General features: G+C 33.0%; 1 pseudogene across 1 annotated transcript in view; it reads left to right on the forward strand.

The window, feature by feature from the left end:
• LOC149552281 (pentatricopeptide repeat-containing protein At3g09040, mitochondrial-like) overlaps positions 1 to 21,260 on the forward strand; it is a 58,536-nt pseudogene that overhangs the window by 17,841 nt on the left and 19,435 nt on the right. Inside the window, exon 2 of the transcript XR_016352895.1 lies at positions 669 to 699. The product of XR_016352895.1 is annotated as a pentatricopeptide repeat-containing protein At3g09040, mitochondrial-like (transcript). The remainder of the gene's footprint in view (positions 1 to 668; positions 700 to 21,260) is intronic.

Genomic DNA, 21,260 nt, shown 5'->3' on the forward strand with positions numbered 1-21,260 from the left:
TAACCAAATCATAGAAGTAACTAATCTTCACATGTAAGCAAGAAATAACATGTAAAACATTTGTGCACACATTAAGACTAGTATTTTTAATGTGGAAACTTGATTAGGGTAAAAACCATTTGGAATATTCACCCAAAAATAATTTTCTATTTTGAAGTGAGCTCAGTTAAGAGCCAGCCTTGTTAAAGGTTGCATACACATTTTTAAGATGTGACTCTGTTATGGGGTTTTCACCAAAGATCATCTAGACCTTGTCATCATTAAATGAGTGGCCTATCTTAAGGACATGCAAACATTCAATGTAATGTCACCTTATAAAGGGATTTACAAATGGAATTGTTAAGTCTACCCAGTTAAGATATTTTCTACTACAATGGTAAGAGAGTAACAATGAAATGATATGATAAATATGAAACCACCTTTTAATTTTTCATATATGCATTTCGCTCATATCTTTCCTTACTAACTATCCATCACACTAACTCCTTCAATCCACTTCACATCATACTTTAGATATGCTTGATATCAACTCCTTCAACAACTTTGCCACCAACTCAACTAGCAAAAAGACCAACAACATTTGCCTTCTTGTCCTCTCCTAATATAGACATATTTTTGCCACTTCATCTCATTCATTAAAATTTACATGGTTTCCTCTCATCTAAAAGATCAATTTACAACTCATATTCATTGAACCTAGCACTAGGTAAAATATTTTTCAAATCCTTCCATTGATATCTCCACCTTGGAACTTGGACTTTTCTTGGATATCAAAACACGTCTCAAATCTTCACCATATGATTTTACCTTATCAATTCCATTCATTTATCTTGCTAATTAACTTCTTCCTTATCTTAGAATATTTTAGAATAATGTAGATCTTAACTTGATGTTGTCCTTTACTCGATCTTCCACAAATTATTCTTCTTTACCAAATTATGTTCTTACTTTGTTGAACACTACCATTACTTGGTTAACATTACACTCGGTTAACACTAAGTTCACTCAACAACCATCCTTCCACAATTAGCTTGCTTGACAACCATCCTTTATTAGTTATAACTTTTTCTTGGTTAACACTTGACTTACTTAACCTTTCTTCCTCTTCTTTTACAAACCACCATTTCTAGCTCGGTGCAACTTACCGATTTCATACATTTTGACTTTACAACTCATAGATCGATTATATGACCATGTCTCTCATCAACATCACTTTCATCCATCATCATTAATTGTGTCCAAAAATCCTATATTCACCTTTTCCTATATAACCAAGGGGATCACTTTGTAATCATATCATTTTTTTAATTTTTTATCATTTTCATCCTTGATAGAATAGTATTATTCTTTTATTACTAATATCTCTTATATTTTCATGGAGGTCCTATATCTTTGATGTCTATAATCTTCAACCAATACCATAGATCTAACCTAAATTTATTAACTCTATTTTGTGGTGACCCATTTTAAGTTGTATCTATAGGGGAAAAACCCTTTCCCTCGGGTGAAGATTCTATTTATCAATTAAAAATAAGAACCTAGGAAGTAGAGGAGACAAAAAAATAGAAGGGAACCAAACTATCACTAAGGGAAGCCTCACTATCCAGATCATTAATAATAAGTCCCTAGGCTCTCACATCCTCCAAAGACCCTACCCTAAGCTCACCAAGAATATTTACACGAGAAGGAAATGCTAGATAATTGGGGTGGGGGGGAGAGGGGTGAATCAATTATCCGTAGGCCCTTTTAAATAATTCACCAAATTATACCAACTTAAACTTATCATTAATTCCACTCGATAAACACGATAATTATAAACAACCATATATTGTAAACTTCATTTACTAAGTATCAACTTCATTAACCAAATTACAAAAATAATGACAATTTTAACATATAAATAAAACATTCTTGCACATGTTAACACAAGTATTTTAACCTAGAAACCTTGTTAAGGTAAAAACCACTTGGAAATTTTTAGCCAAAAATTAGTTGACTCTTCTAAAGTGAGCTTGCTCAAGAGCCAACACTGTTAAAGGTTACAAGCACACTTGTTAGGTGTGACCCTATTAGGGGATTTTTACCAAAGATCATCTAGACCCTGTCACCCTTCAATGAGTGGCTTCTCTAAAGGAATTACTTACAAACATTCAATTGAATGTCACCTTACAAAATAATTTACAAGTAAAGATTGTTAGTCCACTTGGTTAAGAGCTTTTCTTCTATAATGGTTAGAGAGTAATAGTGAAATGCTCTGATAAATATGCAACTCATTTTGCTTGTTTAGATCTCCATTATGGTCATATCTTTTCTTATTGACGAGCCATCACATCAACTCTTCACTCTAATTCAACTTGAATTTCATATCTGCTCGATATAATCTCCTTCAGCAACTTTACCACCAACTTGACTAGCAAATAGACCAACACCATTTCCCTTCTTGTCTCTTCCTTATATAGACAATTTTTTTGTTGCTTCATCTCAATCAATAGAGTTTCCATGAATTAATCTCATCCACATGAACATTAACCAAGTCAAATACAATGAATTTGGCACTAGGTAAACCATTTTTTAATCTTGCAAGCTATATTTCCACCTTGGAATTTAACTTTTCTTGGATCTCAAAACACGTCTCAAATATTCACCATCAGATCTTGCCTTAATTATTTTATATGTTGATCTTGTTACTGACTTCATCATTGTCTTAGAATCTTCTATAATAGTCCAAATCTTTGCTTGATGTCATCATTCACATGATCTTTAACAAATTGTTCTTCTTTTATCGAACTGTATTCTTCCTTCATCGAACACTCCATTACTCAATTAAGACTATGCTTGGTAAACACTAAACTCTCTCAGTCAACCCTTCTTCTCAGTTAATACCATTCTTTACTTAACCTTCCTCTTTCTCTTCATATACTGAACATAATTTCTAGCACAATGTAACTCACTAATTCCTTATCTTTTCACTTTCCAACTTCATTCCTTTCTTTACCAACAAAAAATGCTTGCTTGTACATCATCTTCACACTTCATGAAAACATGTAAAATAATAAAATCAACATTAACTAGTCATATAATAACTCATCAATTTCTCGATTAGATTCACATACTTAACATCACTTTTACAACTTATCTTATATCTTTGCCTTCTACGTCTCTATTCAACATCGCATCCTTCAGATGATTGCGACTTACATGATTTAGTATATTGTCAACCAACTTGACATCAATGAAAACATAAAAACTAATCTAACTCTTCTACATACATCTCATAGTTTAATTCTGACATTATACCTCATCAACATCACTATATTAAAAAATCTCCCCTTTCTTTTATCAAGCATTAGTTGTGTCCAACAATCTCTCCCTTTGGCATTGATGGAAACACATTATGAAATATATCATTCAATGCCAAACTTCATCATCTTCTCAATAATACATCTCACTTATCATTAAGTCTCCCCTTTTGATTATGCCTCCTTCTTTCTTCAATCTTTATCTCCTGTCATCCTCAAGTTCTCATTTTGCTTTGTTATTCTACAACTCATACACTTCCTTTAACTACATTCTCTCCCATTCAGTTCTTCAACACAATATCTCCCTTTTGACAATAATCATTCTACTTATCTCCAAACATCTCCCCCATACTCAATCTCTCCCCCTTTGATAAAAATGGCAAAGGTATCAACAATTTTTTGATTAAAAACTCATTTTCTATATAGTTATACCTTATACCTTGCATGTTCCAATCACTTCTGCTTCATTACATCATTATCACAACTTTAGGACTATCTAAAGAGTGAACTCCTACATCAAATCACAAACACATACTATGATATGTTGGAAATTTGGTTAGGATAATGTATTATGGTTGTCATTTATGGTAACATATAGCCAATTTTGATATGGAAAAAGCAAAGAATATTTTTGAAATATAAAAATCTAGAAAATTTTCTAAGTATGGTAAAGGGAAATAGTTAATAGTCAAGCATTTTGATTGAGCACACTTCATAGAAGACACTTGAGGTTATGCACAATTGCAGGAAAGGTAAAGAAAAGTGTATACATCACATGGGTAATTGCACTAAAGATTATGCCAAGTATAGTGTGAGTTATTACAAATTTACCAAGTATGGTTTGCTAGGACTAAACAAAGTTAAAGGCAAAATAATGGCATTTTTGTCAAGGAATTATTTTGGTTTACCAAAACAATGACTTAAAAATGTTGGCACAACATCCTAGATGTTAACCCACATGTGGAAAAGGATTATTTGAAGACTTAGCAAAGTATCAAGCAACAAGATCAATAGGACTAAGAAATCTGGTATAAAGGCAAAATATTTTGTATAGCGAAGTGTGGCATTGCATTGTATTGATATAACATTTACATGTGAACTTTATGTGATTGGTGTAGATGAAAATATGATGCTAGAGAAGATAGTAGTTATGTGTATAGTTTTGAAGAAGGAACTAAAGATAGATTAAATAATAAAGATATCAACACTATAAAAGGTTTTTGTAACTATCTCTATTGATAGCATTGCACTGTATGCATGTTTGAGCAATGGGCTCATATTAAACTCTTTTATATTGTAATTACAACTCCTAACATGGATGAGGCTTCTAACAAGGTCTGGTCCTCTAACAAGGACATATACATTATACAGATATAATAGACTCCTAACAAGGTCAATATCTTTCACAAAATACTTTTTATTAGTGGATCATTTTGTGTGTGTGCCATCCCCATAGGGGTTTTCCCTTGGCCAGGGCTTCCTTGGTTAAAAAATAATGGTGTTATGAGTTGCATTATGTTATGCTTACATTTACTTTTCAATTTAATCATCTATGAAAGTTTAAAAGATTGTCAATTATATCCATAGTTGGGCAAAATTTTGTAGAACACATATTCACGCCCCCACCCCCTCTTTTGTATACCTTAGTTGTAACAATTAGTATTCCATATTTCTAACAATTAGTATTAGAGGTCATTTACTTGGGGAAGGCCTAGTAGCTTGAGCAAGATCACTATGGATATGGAATAGTTGCAGAACAATCTTGAGGAACTTGATATAGTTAGTGAAGAGAGGAACAAACTAAAGATCAAACTTAAAGATGCACAAGATTTCATATCTAAATTGAAAGAGAAGATTGAAACCTCTAGAATGAAAAAGAAAGAATCAAATGATCAGATCAAGGATTGTGAAGCAACTTCAAGGCTTAAGAAGGAGAATGAAATTTTCAAACATGAGCTTGGAACTACAAATTTGAAGATGAGTATGATGGAAGATGAAAATAAAACTCAGTCAAATTTCAATATAAGAATGCAGATCTAAAATCTAAACTTACTAAGGTGACATCTAAATTTGAAACTACAAATTTATAGTATACAAAACTTGAGAAGTACAACATTGTTGTTAAAGGATAACTTACACACAAAAAAAGAAACATCTTAAGAAGTTATATTCAAGAACTAAGAAGCTTGATGAGAAGATTATGGCATAGAGACCTGCTGGAGACAAAAAAGGAATTGGATATGTTGAAGGAGAATCGTCTAAAGGATCAAAAGTTATTGAGGAACAAGATATAGTGAAAAAACAACCTAATCAACAAGAAGATCTAAACAAAGAATATATGAATAAAGAAGTACCTAGTCAACATGAACAACCTAGAGATGTAAAGAGACAATTTGATGGAAGATGTTTTGCATGTAATCAATTTGGACACATGAAGAAGTATTGCATAGGTAAGTATTCTAAACCCTTTTCTAGTTATTGTTATAATTTTTGTATTTATGGTCATAGATCTAATGAATGTAGGAAATATGGATTTAATAATGATAATAGAATATATGAAAGTACTAACCTTGCAACTAGTAAACCATTAGGAGCAACACATGTTATTAGAAATGGAGTAATGTGTTATAAATGCAATAATTTTGGACATATTGCTAGAGATTATAGACTATAAACTAATCAATTTGGACCTAGATATGGAAACAAAGTTATAGCATGCTAGATTTACAAGAATTTGGGACATACAACAAGATTTTGTATAATGAACAACATGAGAACACATAACATGATAACACCTAATCCTAGAAGAAATGTGAACAACAATACAAGAAGGAATGAAAGAGTGAAATGAAAGTGAGTTGAAAGTTTTAGTAAAAAAACATTTGTTAGAGAAGAAACAGCTACAAGAACTAAGGTATGGGCTGAAAAGACAAAATACACATCATAGAATAAGATGAAATCAATAATTACCACAAAAACCCCCTTATCAAATTGAGAAATGATTGAAACTTATGCAAAAGAAATACTTGAATTAGATTTGTATGAAAAAAGTGAGAGATGGGGAACATATGAGGAAACGTTAAGTGAAGATCAATGACAACTTACTAGAAAGATGGGAAGGAAGAAATTTGACAATGTGATAAAGAGCATCTTGAAGGATACCAAGATGACAAAGAAAGAGTTTGCTAAGATAGTACATATAGCCTTAGAGATGAAGACTAGTGGATAAATTAATTTTTTTTGGCCAAAACTTTGGCAATGGAAGAGACACCAAGTACCCTTGCAACATCCAATGCATCACAAATTCCACTATCAGTTGCACCATCACGAATACTTGGTACACCTTCAGCAACAACAATCGAGACTTTAGCAGAGGAAGAAGTTAGCATAACAAAAGTTTAGTCTACTCCTACAAAAGATACAAGAAGGTCAACATGGACCTCTCCATAAATTACACAAGGAGTGACACATATTAAGGAAGGAGGAGAAAGCTCCTAAGAGAAATAAGAGAGTAAAGGAAATAGGAGCTAGGAAAAGACCTAAGAAGAAGCCAAAGATAGAGATAGTATACTTGGGTAGAAAGAATTAGGATCAACCTAAAGTTGCATTAGTCAAGAAAAAGGATGAGAGGACAGATTTCTTTACCAATATAACAACCTAAAAAAGATTAGCTAGATCCAAGTAGCAGTGGAAAGAAAAAGAAGAATTATAAGCCTAAGATTGGCAAGATGAATGAGATGATCATGAATGAAGGTAACTTAGCAAAGTTAAAACAATTTTATGATAATTATGATGCTAATCAAAAGAGGAGTTTGGAAGTATCTATCATCCAGTACATAATCAAATTTAGGACACCTCTTATCAATTTGCATGGAACTTTTCCTAATGAAATGTATACAAATCAAGTCTAGGGATAATAGAGGAAGAAAATAAGTTAAGAGAGTTGTCTATCCATAAATGGTGTATTATAGAGAATGATGAGAGTTAGAAAGGATTAAGAAAAATTTGAACCCACTCTTGAGAGACAAAATGAGGGAAACTAGATTAATGGGTGGATTGTATGAAGAAGTAAGGGAAGAAATAGATAAATGTGTCTACCAAGTACTAAGTGAACCTAGCATACTAGACACATTAGTTACAACAACAAAAACAAAAGAAGAAACATAAGATGATGCATTAATAGATAACCCTACAAATCAGTTTGACATCATGACCATTAGAGGAGTGAGGAAAACAATAGATAATATAGAAGATCCATTCAAGGACTAGTACAATTTTTATGTTAGCAATTTGGTGACAAAGAATGTAGAGACCTATGATGAGCCTAAGCAGAAAGCACACTAGATCCTAGATAAGAATGTTTTTTTCAGTGAGTAAACATCACAACCTATTCTTTTGACTTTTTCATATGATAGTTCACAACCTGTAATACCTAGTATTGAGAATGCAATAGTTAGTCGACAAAGCCAATGGAAAAAATATTGTATAGAAGATGACTACATCAATGAGAACAAATGCACAAATTGAAGTCTAGGAAGAGAATAAGGAGACATAAGATAAGGTGGAGAGAATGAAAGACAATCAAGATCAATCTACAAATTAGTTAGAGAAAGAATATGAACAAAGGGAAGATAGGTATAGGCAATACTCTCAAATGAAACTAGTAACCCTCGTAAAGGATAGTACAAAAAAAAATCAAAGTTCATCTCAATCACCATTTGAGATTTTGTTGACTAGCATGGCTAGCAATACATCCATGACATATGATATGGACATAGGAAAACTATGTCAAGTTGTAACATTTTCAATGAGAAAAATTGCAGAGAAAACCACAAGATGATCAAGAGCGTACAAGGTACCCTAGAGAAAGTGAGAGATAGACTTTAAATTACTATACCAATTAAAGGTCACTTAGCAAGATTTAGAGAAGAGAGAAGAAAGAGTAGTGGAATCTTTTGATAACCACTTCTCTACACTTGAGGATGTTGTCATTTTGAAGGCTTAAGGAGAACATGATGCAAGTTTGTTCAACATATTATGTGGAAATATTAGAAATGATCTAACTACACTAGACATTTGCATCAAGGAATTGAGGAGTTGTACCTTACAGGGTAAAGACTTGTATAGGAAATGTGCCTTAGAACATAAATTTACTGAAGACATCTCCACAATAATCAAGAATAAATAAGATAAATTGGCTAAAATGGTAGATGAATTAAAAAAAATCCAAATGCCAAAACTATAGAGATCAAACAATGAATTAGTCAAATCTATGATAAGTTAAGGTTACATGAGCTAAACAAGGAGATAATCTTGAAAATATTATCATTACTAAGAGAACACCTAACTTTAAAGATTGACATTTTTCAAAGGCAGTCAGACACATGCTTAGAGGAAAAGGAATCGAATTCAAAATTTGTCTATTCATATCTCAATGCAGAAGAGGTTGCAACCTATGAGTTGTGTGCATTAACCAACATTGTAGAAGCTATGAAGGAATCTAAGGATAAAGAGTTTGGCAGCTTAATGAAGCATTTTGATGACTACATGGCACTTCTAAGCACCCATACAACATGATGACTCTAGGGTAGAACTAAAATTTTGACTTGTACATAATTTTTGGACTCACCTTTGTCATTGATGTTAAAGGAGGAGAGTGATAGTGTGAAAAATTGTAAATATTATGTATATTGTAAAGGGAGATATAAGTTATAACATAGTATAAGGTGGAGTACATTATATATATGTGAAAGATGGTATGATAAATAGATATGATCCATAAATTTTGAGATTTAAATGGCCATGTGAAATACTTCACAAATTTTACAATATTGGAAAATTTGACATTTAGCCAATTTTCCCCATATGTTACCATTAATACAAAAGGGGGAAGTTATGGCAACTTGGATAAGGTAATGTATTAGGATTTTCATTTATAGAAATATATAGCCTATTTTGAGATGAAAAAAGATAAGAATATGTTTGGAATATAAAAGCCTAGAACATTGTCTAAGTATGGTAAAGGGAAACAATTAATAGTCAGGCATTTTGATTCAGTGCACTTCATAGAAGATACTTGAGGTTATGCATACTTGCAAGAAGGAAAACATAGTGTATACATCATGTGGGTAATTTTGCTAAATATTATGTGAAGTATAGTGTGAGGTATTACATATTTACTAAGTACAGATCGCTAGGACATAACAAAGTTAAAGGGAGAATAATGGCATTTTGGTCAAGGAATTGTTTTGGTTTACCAAAATAATTACTAAACAACGTTGGGACAAAATCCTAGATGTTAACCCACATGTCAAAAAACATTATTTGAATATTTAGCAAATTATCAATTAGTAAGACTGACATGACTAAGAAATTTGGTATAAAGGTGGAATATTGCGTATAGTGAAGTGTGCCATTGTATTGTAATGATATAATGTTTACATGAACACTTTATCTTATTAGTATAAATGTGAATCTGATGCTAAAGTAGAGTAGAGTAGAGTATTTGTATGTACAATTTTAAAGAAGGAACTACAAAGAAAGATCAAATATTGAAGATATCAACACTATAAAAGGTTTGTCTATCCATCTCTATTGATAGCATTGTACGGTTGTATATGCATGTTTGAGTAGTGGGATCATCTTGCAAGATTTTGTATTGTAATAATAACTCTTAATAGGGTAAAGGCTTCTAACAAGGCCTAGTCCTCTAATAAGGAAACATACACTATATGGATATAATAGACCCCTAACAGGGTCAATATATTTCACAAGATACTTTTGATTAGTGGATCATTTTGTGGGTACCATCCCCACAGTGGTTTTCCCTTGGCCAAGGTTTCCCTAGCTAAAAAATAATGGTGTTATGAGTTGTATTTTGTTATTCTTATGTTTACTTTTTAGTTTAATCATCTATGCAAGTTTAAAGATTATTAAGTATATCCATAGTTGGGAAAACATTTGTGGAACATTGATTCACCCCCTCCCCCTCTCGGTATTCCCTATTTCTAACATAATAAAATATGAATTAATGCAATCTTGCATCTTCTTCTAGTAAACATTAGATAGGGGAATGACCCCTAATTTACCTCTTAGATATTCAAAGGTATCCTTAGGTAATGGCTTAGAAAATATATTTTTAATTTGTTTCTTTGATTCCACATTCTCCAGCCTAACTTGTTTCTGTTGAACTTGCTCTTTCAAATAGTGATGCTTGATAGGTATATGCTTTGTCTTTGGATGCAAAACCAAATTCTTTATAATGTTTATAGAACTTGTGTTGTCACAATAGATTTTTGCAGGATTAGTCACTTCCTCTTTTATACCTTCCAGTAATTCTTTGATCCACACAATATTGGAACAATTGATTACAACTACATATTCTGCCTCAATAGTGGATTGTGATATACAACTTTGTTTCTTGCTTATCTATGTCACTAGTCTTTCTCCTAAATTAAATAAATCTCCACCATAGTCTTATAGACTCTCAACCCAAAATCTCCATCTTTCTTATATGATTGATGCAGGAGCATCCTAGGTTGGCTAGCAATCCTGCATGTTGGTGTGGTTTGACCTTGGAGTTGAAGGACTTAAGCAAAGAATGAAGGGGACTCAGTCGATGCTAAGTTGCTTAGGTTGTTGTGTTAACCAAGTGACTCGATTAATGAAGATGTTTGGTGATGCTTGGGGCACACAATAGATACTAGGAGCTCAGTTTTCTCTAGGAGCTTAGCAAGAGTGTTTCCCAAGCAACTCAATTGATGATGGGGCTTGGTTTCTTCTGAAGGACCTAGCACATGCTTGTGCTTAGTTAGTGAAGGAAATCAGTTATGTCTAGTGGAATTCTATCACTTGACATGGTTTTCTTTGACACTTAGTTTGGTCTTGGATCCTGTGGTGCCTGAGTTGTTAGTGAGCCAACTTTTGGCATTTAATTTATGTATGGGTATTTAATTTGTGTTGAAACTGATTTTTGGCTTATGCAAATATTTAATGTAAGGGTTTATTTTAATTTTTAATGGGCTAGGCCGACTTATGGCTTAGTTGGGTATAAGTAGGGGTATTTTGTGGAGTCTTAAAGGAGAAGGTAGATCATCCATCTTGGAGAGAGGATGGAGTGTAGGAGAAAAATTTGAAGGGCTAGTAGTTGAGGCTTGGTAAACCAAGAGATTTCTTGGTGCACTTGCGAGCACAGGTTGAGATTTCCTTGGAGGTTTCTACCAGAGTGTGGATCTAAACTAGCTAGGATTAGGATTGTGAATTGGATCTTGTGAGATCTTATAGAACTATTTTGTATTTTCTTTTGTATTTGGCTCTAACCTAGAAGGCCTTACAGCCAGGCATATTGCATGTAAAGAGTTATATTTATTAATAAAGTATTGTGATTTGGTACCAGATCTTTCTTTGTTTTTGTGTTTCTATCATGTGGTTATTTGTAGGAATCTAGATTGCCTCTATTAGGGGCACCCTTAGATTCTTGTTGCATAAGATAGTATCATAGCACAATTGTTCTTGAGTGTGTAGACTAAGCACCGAAGTTGAGGCAGTTTGCTCTAGGAAATGGGTGAAGGCTGGAAGTGAAGTTTGATCTTATAAAGTTGATTGATCTTCTAGAATTGTGGATTTGTTGCCTTGGGTTCATAAAGGATCTTGAAAGATTCCTCCAAGAATATTGGACCCTAGGGAAATTGATGATCTTAGCAATGTTGTGGAAGAAAGGATCTCAGAGAATATTAAAGTTGAATTTAGATCTGAGATAACATTGATGAAGAGTGATAGGATTGTTGAAATTATGACTATTTTAGGTGATGTACTTGGGCATGTGAGTAATGAATATGGTTATGAGGAAGTTGTTGAAGACTTTTAAGTTGTTGGATTGAGTGGTGAAGACAAAACTGATCATGTCGAGAGACCTATGGGAAATAGAGTTGGTTAGTTTGCTAGACCTGGATCTCAGTTGAAGTTGAAGCATAAATGGGGGTTTCTAATTTCTCAAGTACTTTGACTCCTAAAGACCTAATTGATTGGATTGGTGAATTGGAAGACTATTTTGAGCTTGAGGATATTGAAGATCCACCTAGAGTAAGGTTGGCACAAACTAAGTTGAAAGGACATGCTACTCTTTGGTGGAAAGAACTGCAAATAGACAAAGAGGAGGAAGGTGAAATGAAGATTACTAGATGGAGGTTGATGGTAACTAAGTTGAAGGCTAAGTTCATTACTTCTAATTATGAACTTGAGTTGTTTAAAAGGTTGCATAATTTGAAATAGAAAGATATGACTATTAAAGATTACAAAGGAGTTCTACAAGTTGACTATTCAGTGTGGGCATAAAGCGTTGTCAAAGGACAAGAAGCTAGGTACATTAATGCTTTGAGAAATATCCAAGTTAAGGTTGGTATGTTGAAGATTGATTTGGTTAAGGATGCTTATCAATACTCCTTGAAGGAAGAAGATAAGTTGAAGAGGAAAGGTCAAGGTAATTCTAGAGGGAAGGAGAAGTAGGATAACTCGGCAAAAGCTAAACTGAGTGAAGAAGATGAACCAAAACCTGTTGATCAAAAGAGGAGGACATGTAGAGGCGAGTTTAAGGGTACTTGCTACAAATGTGGAGAATTAGGACATAAATTTTATGTCCTAAAGCTAGAGATAGAAGAACTGTTGTTGTGAATGAGGTTGAAGTCCAAGATAGTCAACTTGAGCAAGCAGAGAGTTTGCTAGCTCAACAATTTTGTTGATTAATTAGAGGACAATGGAATCTTGTTAGAGGACTAGTCTATTTAGGACTTTTTGCAAGTCTGGTGGTGGTATTGATAACCTTGTTGTTGAGGAGATGGTTCAAAAATTTGGTTTCAAGAGAATGAGACATCTTTATCCTTATAGGATTGGCTGGTTGCAAGTTGAGCATGCTTTGGAAGTAAAGGAGCAATTGGAGGGTTGTGTGACATTGGGTAGTATAAGGATAAAGTGTTGTGTGATATTGTGGACATGAACAATTGTCATGTGTTTCTTGGTAAACCTTGGCAGTATGATTGCAAGGTTGTGCATGATTGTGTCAAAAAAGTGTTTTCAATTGTGAAAGGTGGTAGGAAGCATTCCCTAATTCCTTTGCAGAATGAAAAGCTTGGTAGGAGGAACCTGAGTATTGGTAGCCGAGTTAAGTTGAAGGATTCTAAGAAGGTTGGATATCAGCATGGAAACTAAACCTGTAGCACACTAAGGATGGATGTGAAGAAGAAAAAGAAGATCAAGGGAAAGAGTGTACAAGTTGAGGACATGGAAGATGTGTATGTGAAGAACCAATTTGGGATTTATGGGCTAAATCCCAAAAGATGTTCTTCTAGCTACTGAGAACATCTTTTCAAACTTGGGGTGTGTGATGTAGGAGCATCTTGGGTTGGCTAGTAATCTTGCATGTTGGTGTGGTTTGACCTTGGAGTTGGAGGACTTGGTCAAAGAATGAAGGGGACTCAGTCGATGCTAAGTTGGTTTGGTTGTTTTGTTAATCAAGTGACTTGGTTAATGAAGATGTTCGATGATGCTTGGAGCACTTGATAGATATCGGGAGCTTAGTTTTCGCTAGGAGCTTAGTAGTAGTGTTTCCTTAACAACTCGATCGATGATGGGGCTCGATTTATTCTAAAGGACTCAACACATGCTTGTGCTTAGTTAGTGAAGGAACTTGGTTATGCCTGGTGGAATTCTAGCACTCAACATGGTTTTCTCTAACACTCAGTTTGATCTTGGTTCCTATGGTGCTCGAGTTATCATTGAGCCAAATTTTGGCATTTAATTTATGTATTGGTATTTAATTTGTGTTGTAGATGACTTGTGTCTTATGCAAACATTTAATGTAAGGGTTTATTTTAAATTGTAATGGCCTAAGCTGACCTATGGCTTAGTTGAGTATAACTAGGGGTGTTTTGTGGAGTCTAAAAGGAGAAGGTAGATCATCCATCTTGGATAGAGGATGAAGTGTAGGAGAAAAATTTGAAGGGCTTGTAGTTGAGGCTTGGTAAACCAAGAGATTGCTTGGTGGGCTTGCAAGCACAAGTTGAGATTTCCTTGGAGGTTTCTACCAAAATGTGGATCTGGACTAGCTAGGATTAGGATTATGAGTTGTATCTTGTGGGATCTTGCAAAATGGTTTTGTAATTATTGTTGTATTTAGCCCTAACCCAAAAGGCCTTACAGTCGGGCATATTGCATGTAAACAGTTATATTGATCAATAAAGTATTGTGATTTGATGTTAGATCTTTCTTTGTTTTTGTGTTTTCGTTGTGTGGTTATTTGCAGGTATCTGCATTACATCTTGTAGGGGTACCCTCAAATATTTCTTATATGATAAACCATAATTCTTTGTCCCTGTTAGATATCTAAATATTCTCTTCTTAATAGTCACATGTGTTTCCTTAAGATTAGAAGAAAATCTTGTCACAATACCTACAACATGAGCAATATTTTCTTTGCTATAAACAACATATTGCAGCTTTCCAATCATAGATTTATATAGTGTCTTGTTTACCTTGGTAGTATCATCTTCCTTTGATAGTTTACACTTGGCTATCATTGGTGTACCAACTGGTCTTGATTCTTCCATGTCAAATGTCTTCAAAATCTCCTTGATATACTTGGATTGAGTTATGCATATACTATCCTTCACTTGTTGAACTTGCAATCCAATAAATAATTTGATCTCACCAAACATAGAAATCTCAAAATATTTTCTCATTTCATCAATAAATTTTCTACACATTAGTTCATGTCCTCCAAATATGATGTCATCAACAAATATTTCAAAAATCAAGATCTTATCTTCATATTCATATTTTAGATACAAATTATTATTCTCACTAATTCTAAAAAAACTAATTCCCAAAAAATATGAATGTAACATTTCATACCATGTTTGGGGCTCTTTCTTCAAACCATATAAAGCCTTGTGTACCTTCCATACCATGTTCTCTTGATTTGGGTCAACAAATCCTTCCGGTTGCTCAATGTAGACTTCCTCTTCTAGAATTCCATTTAGAAATGAAAATTTGACATCCATTTGATAAAATTTGAATCCTTTCAAAGAAACATATGTAAGTAAAATTCTTATACCTTCTAGTATAGAAACAAGGGAAAATGTCTCACCATAATCACTTCCTTCTTCTTGTTCCTATCCCTTTTAGACTAACCTTTCTTTGTTCCTTGTTAGTTCTTTATTTCCATTCAACTTATTTATGAAAATCTACTTTGTGCCAATAACATTTTTATCCTTAGATCTCGGTACCAATGTCCATGTTTTGTTCTTCTCAATTTTCTCAATCTCTTCATTCATAAAATTAATCCAATCTTCATTCTCTTGTGCATCTTTAACTATTCTAAGCTCAAACTCAAAAATCAGACATGTGTTATCTCTTAACTACTTCTTGTCATCACTCCAACATTCTTGTCTCAAATTATTTGGTTTGATGAATGGTTCCTTTTGGCATACTTTGCTAATACATGATCGGTTCTTTGTTGTTCATCATATTCTGCACTCTATAGGGGCTCAATAAGTTGATCAAATGTTGGTTGTTGTTGCTTGGGTAGTTTTCTCTATCGCTCGTGATTTCTGGTTATTTCTCAAGTAAGGTACTTAGTGCTCCTTCTTGTACATAGACAAATTTGTGATAATCCTCAAGTTCTTTCTTCATCACCTTTAGAATCAAATTTTCCATTCCTAGCATCTTTTATAACTTAACACCTACTTCCAAATATTTTCAAATAGAATAGATTTGGTGTGTGCCCATATCAGAGTTTATAAGGTATTTTGTTTGTACATGTCTTCAATTGTACTTGATTAAGTGTATAGAACATAGTATTAATTTATGCAACCTTATTCTCAATCAACAGTGTTCTATCACAATGATCAATAGATCCATTCCTTCTTTCAACCATAGAATTCTATTGTGGTGTCCTCGGTGCAGATAGTTATCTCTTGATTTCATTCTCATTGCAAAAGATAGTAAATTCATCATAAATGAATTCACCTCCTCTATCATATCTTAAACATTTCAATTACTTACATGTTTCTTTCTCAACTCTTGTCTTATACCATTTGAACATTTTAAATGCATCAAACTTTTCTTTCAGAAACATTAATGACATCATTCTTGAGAAATCACCAACATATAAAGTGAAATATCTCACCATAGTAGCTTTGAACTTTCATAGGACCACATACATTATATGAACCAATTCCATTACATCATTCTATGAGTCAAACTTTCTTTTCAAACTTGATTTAGTCATTTTCCCAATTTGACCTTTCTTACACATCTCTTTATAAAGTTTTCTTAAGCTCAATAAACATCACTCATTTCTTTCTACTAACCTTGATTATGTTGTCAAAATTTATAAGATATAAAAAAAATTTCCATAACAAAATATCTTCAGTCCTTGCAATCAAATATATATTCTCAATAGAATCTAAATAGAATACATTACATGTTGTATGTTCACCAATACTGATCATATTTTTAGTATCATTGTATATCTTCACCTTTCAGTTTTGAAACTCCAGTCAATGACCTCTATTATTTAGCTGAGGCACACTTAACAAATTGTACACTAGTCCTTGTACTCAAAATGCATTAACACATTTAATCATATCATTCAACATAATATAACCTTTTCCTTTCACAAAACATAGAGTGACATTTCCAAGTCTCACAAATACACCATCATAATGTTCTAAATTATCAAAAAAATTAAGATCATTGGTCATGTGATGTGAACATCCACTATCAATAATCAATTATGCATCATTCTTACTAACTTGATAGGTTAGAGATTTTTCTTCCTCATTCCTTTCTTCTCCTCCAAAGTCATCTTTCATTGCAACACAAACAACTTCCTCACCTTCTTCTTGATCAACAATTTCATACTTGGTGTCATCTTCCTCAGCTAGGTAACGAGAATTCTTTCCTTTGTCCTTTTAGTCTCTATTTCCTTGGTGTCTATTCTCCTTTTTGTCATTTCATTCATTTTTGTTCCTATCAGGACATCTAGATGCAATATGACCAACCTTGTTACATTTGAAACAAATCAAAGGTAGTTTACCTTTATACCTTCCTTTGCTTTTTTGGTAGCCTCTTTACCAAAAATGCTTCAATATCTTCTCAATCATTATCCTCTAATTCATTGTCGCTATCATCTTGTATGTAATACAAGCTCTTTTCTCTCCTTGAAATGTTTAAAGAAGGCTTGAAAGAAAATTCATTCTTAAGTAAACAACAATTATCAAAATTATTAAGCTCAAAAGCAGTCACCTCACCATCCAACACATCAAGAGTAATATCATTTCCAGGTATAGATCTCAACTCTCGAATAGAGGAAACTCTAATAGGATAGATAGGTAATAGAGTTCTACAAAATTTTATTACCACAACTTCATCACTTATGACTCCACTAGCTCCTCTGATAGTATTAACCACATCCTTGATTCAATTACTCTATTGTACAATATTCTCACCTTCTTTCATTCTCATGTCATCAAACTTACCTTTAAGACTTCTAGCCTTTGACCTCAACACATTATGATCTTATCAATAACACAATATTTGATATTCAAATTTAGCGTTAGTCAGGGAAGAAGTAATCCCTTCAAGGAGTTGTGTTCTTACTTTTCTCTCATATGCACTATTTTCATAGGTCTAAGGGGTGACAGTGTGTACTGATTGTCCAGGAAGTATACTGCAGAGTCACCAATTCTAGATAGATACAACCTCATCCTAGTTTTCCATCATGGGAAGTTTTCCTTATTCGGCTTTAGTAAGTCTCTCTCTTACACATCTTCAAATCTTTAGCTTAAGTCTTTCAAACTTCTTCCTCCAAGCACCTTCTCTCTTATACTAATTGTTATATAACATGGAGGGGGTGGCAGAGGGTGGGGGGTGAATCAATTATCCTTATACCCTTGTAAAACTCTTCACTAACTTATACCAACTTAAATGTATCAATAGTTCCACTCGATAGACACAATAACTTTAATCAATCTTATGTACTACAATTTCTATACCAAGTATAAGCTTCATTAATAGAATTACAAAAATAATAAAGGTTTAATATGTAAACATAAAATAACATGTAAAACATTTGTTCACACATTAACACAATTATTTTACTATGGAAACTTGGTTAGGGTAGAAACCACTTAGAAATTGTCACCCAAAAATAATTCACTCTTTTGATGTGAGCTCGATTAAGAGTTGACACTATTAAAGGGTATAACCTCACTTGTTAGGTGTGAACCTATTAGGGTATTTTCACCAAAGATCATCTAGAACTTTTCACCTTTGAATGAGTGGTCTCTCTAATGTACTTACAAATATTCAACAAAATGTCACCTTACAAAAGGATTTACAAATAAAGACTATTATGTCTACTCGGTTAAGATATTTTCTATTACAATGGTTAAAGAGTAAAAGTGAAATGATCTGATAAATATGCAACTCACTTCGCTTGTTCATATCTCCATTCTTCTCATGTATTTTCTTACTAACTGGTCATCATATTAACTCTTCACCCTACTTTTACTTGCACTTTAAATATGCTCAATATGATCTCCTTCAACAACTTTACCACCAACTTGACTAACAAATAGACCAACAATGTTTGCCTTCTTGTCTCTTCCTTATATAGACAATTTTTTGTCACTTCATCTCAATCATTAGGGTTTCCATGAATTAATCTCATCCCATGATCATCAACCAACTCATATACAATGAATATAGCTCTAGGTAAATCATTTTCTGAATCTTGCCAGCTATATTTTCACCTTGGAACTTGAACTTTTCTTGGATCTCAAAACATGTCTCAAATCTTCACCATCAAATATTTCCTTAATTATTTCATACGTTGATCTTGCTAACTGAATTCGTCCTTATCAAAATGTTCTAGAATAGTTTAGATATTTTCTTGATATCATCCTTCTCTATCTCTCACAAATTGTTCTTCTTTTACCAAACAATATTTTTCCTTTGTCGGACACCTCTAGTACTTGGTTAATAATGCACTCGGTGAACACTAGACTTGCTCGGTTGACCCTTCTACTTGGTTAATACTATTCTTTACTTAACCTTCCTCTTTCTCTTCATTTACTGACCACAATTTCTAGCTCAGTGTAGCTCACTAATTCCTTATCTTTTCACTTTCCAACTTCATTCCTTTCTTTACCAACCAAAAAAAATTGCTTGCACATTATCTAAAAACTTCTTGAAATCATGTAAAATAATCAAATCAACATTTTATGGTCATAGACCAATTCATTAGTTGCCTAATTAGGTTCACATACTTAACATCACTTTTACAACCCATCTTCTATCTTTTCCCCCCACTTCTCTATTCAACATCACATCCTTCAGATGGTTACAACTTACATGAATTGGTAATGTCAATCAACTTGATAACATAACAACTTGTTGGCTACTGATTTGACAAGATTTCATTCACCTTTTGAGAATGTAAAAAACACCTAAGAATTAACTAAAGACCATGATAGGCATTTCTCATGCAAGCCAACAAGACCAACTAACAAGACTTTGTAGCCGTCTCCCCTTTGAATTCTGCAAGATTTAGGTGGGTATACCTCAGAATTTATCTTTGTTTTCCATGTCAATAATATTTAACATAAATTCCATTATAGGAGACATTTTCCTTGAAATCTTCTAATTTAGGGACAATAATAGGGATGCACAATAGCTAATTCTCCATACCCTAAAATTCTCCAAATCAAGTGCAGGTTAACTTTATAGATCTGCAAATAGGACATGAAATATTTAAGATTTTATTTATAAATTGTGACACTATGTAGTCTTAAATGACTTGTTCAACATCAACTCTTGATCAATGTTTTATCCATTTGGGCAATTTATTCACAAAATATGACACATTGTATGAGATCTATTCTTTGACTTTGTGGAAAGAAAATAAATACTCAACTTCAAATCTCGTACAGTGATTTTTTTAGTGGCAAATCTTTGCCAATTGGCTATTCCATCTCTTTGGGACTAATAAAACCTAAATATGGGTTCAACCATGTCGTCGAGATATTAAATAATTTGGGTCAAAATCCAAGGCTAATCACTTATTAGTTTACACATAATTGGTCCCAAATCCTGATCCAATCGCCAATGTAATCTACATTTAAAACACAAATATTTTAAAATTTTTGCCAACATTTCCGTAATGTTTTCTTATTGGACAATATTATTTTGCCCTTAAAATAAGATAATATTTTCCCTCTGGTTTAGCATCGCCTACCATTTTATTGACATATGTCTCTAACTATCCCCGTTTAGCCAACTATTTTATGTTTTGGTCTTTGGGACATGTGTCCTAATTTCGAGAAGATTTAGATTTTATGGTATGCTGTTTAAAATTGGGCCCAAAATAGAGCTAAAGCCATTAATCTATATTGCATCAATGGTCCAAATTAATTCCTTTCACCATAAAATGACAACATTAAAAGTGATGACCACCAAATTGGCAATAAAAAAGGGCACATTATTAATTGAATCTTAATGGATTAGCATACTACAAGTACACTGTATAATGTACACTTGGCATGTGGGCCATGGACTACTTGTGACTATAAATTCACCAAAAAAAAAAAAAAATCTCTCTTTGGAAACCAACATATTATCTAATTATATTAATATTTTGTGTTATATGAAATAATTAATTCGCCTCTTACATTATAAAAATATTTATGACCAACAAAAAAAATTGCCTACATTTATTTGTGTACCAAAAAAAATTAATTAATTCGTCACAATTATTTTTAAATTTTGATATGGGAAGGAAAATTTCACCAATGGAAAATAAATTTCTCCCTTGCCTCGAATGAAAAAATCGCCATCAATTAGAAATTTTTCATGCATATAAAATGTTGAATTCGCCAGAATTTTACATATTTTTCTCAGGAGGGG

This window comes from Cupressus sempervirens, chromosome 6 (genome assembly GCF_028749045.1).
Source record: "Cupressus sempervirens isolate cs-2001-9-10 chromosome 6, ASM2874904v1, whole genome shotgun sequence".
NCBI classification, from domain to species: Eukaryota; Viridiplantae; Streptophyta; class Pinopsida; order Cupressales; family Cupressaceae; genus Cupressus; species Cupressus sempervirens.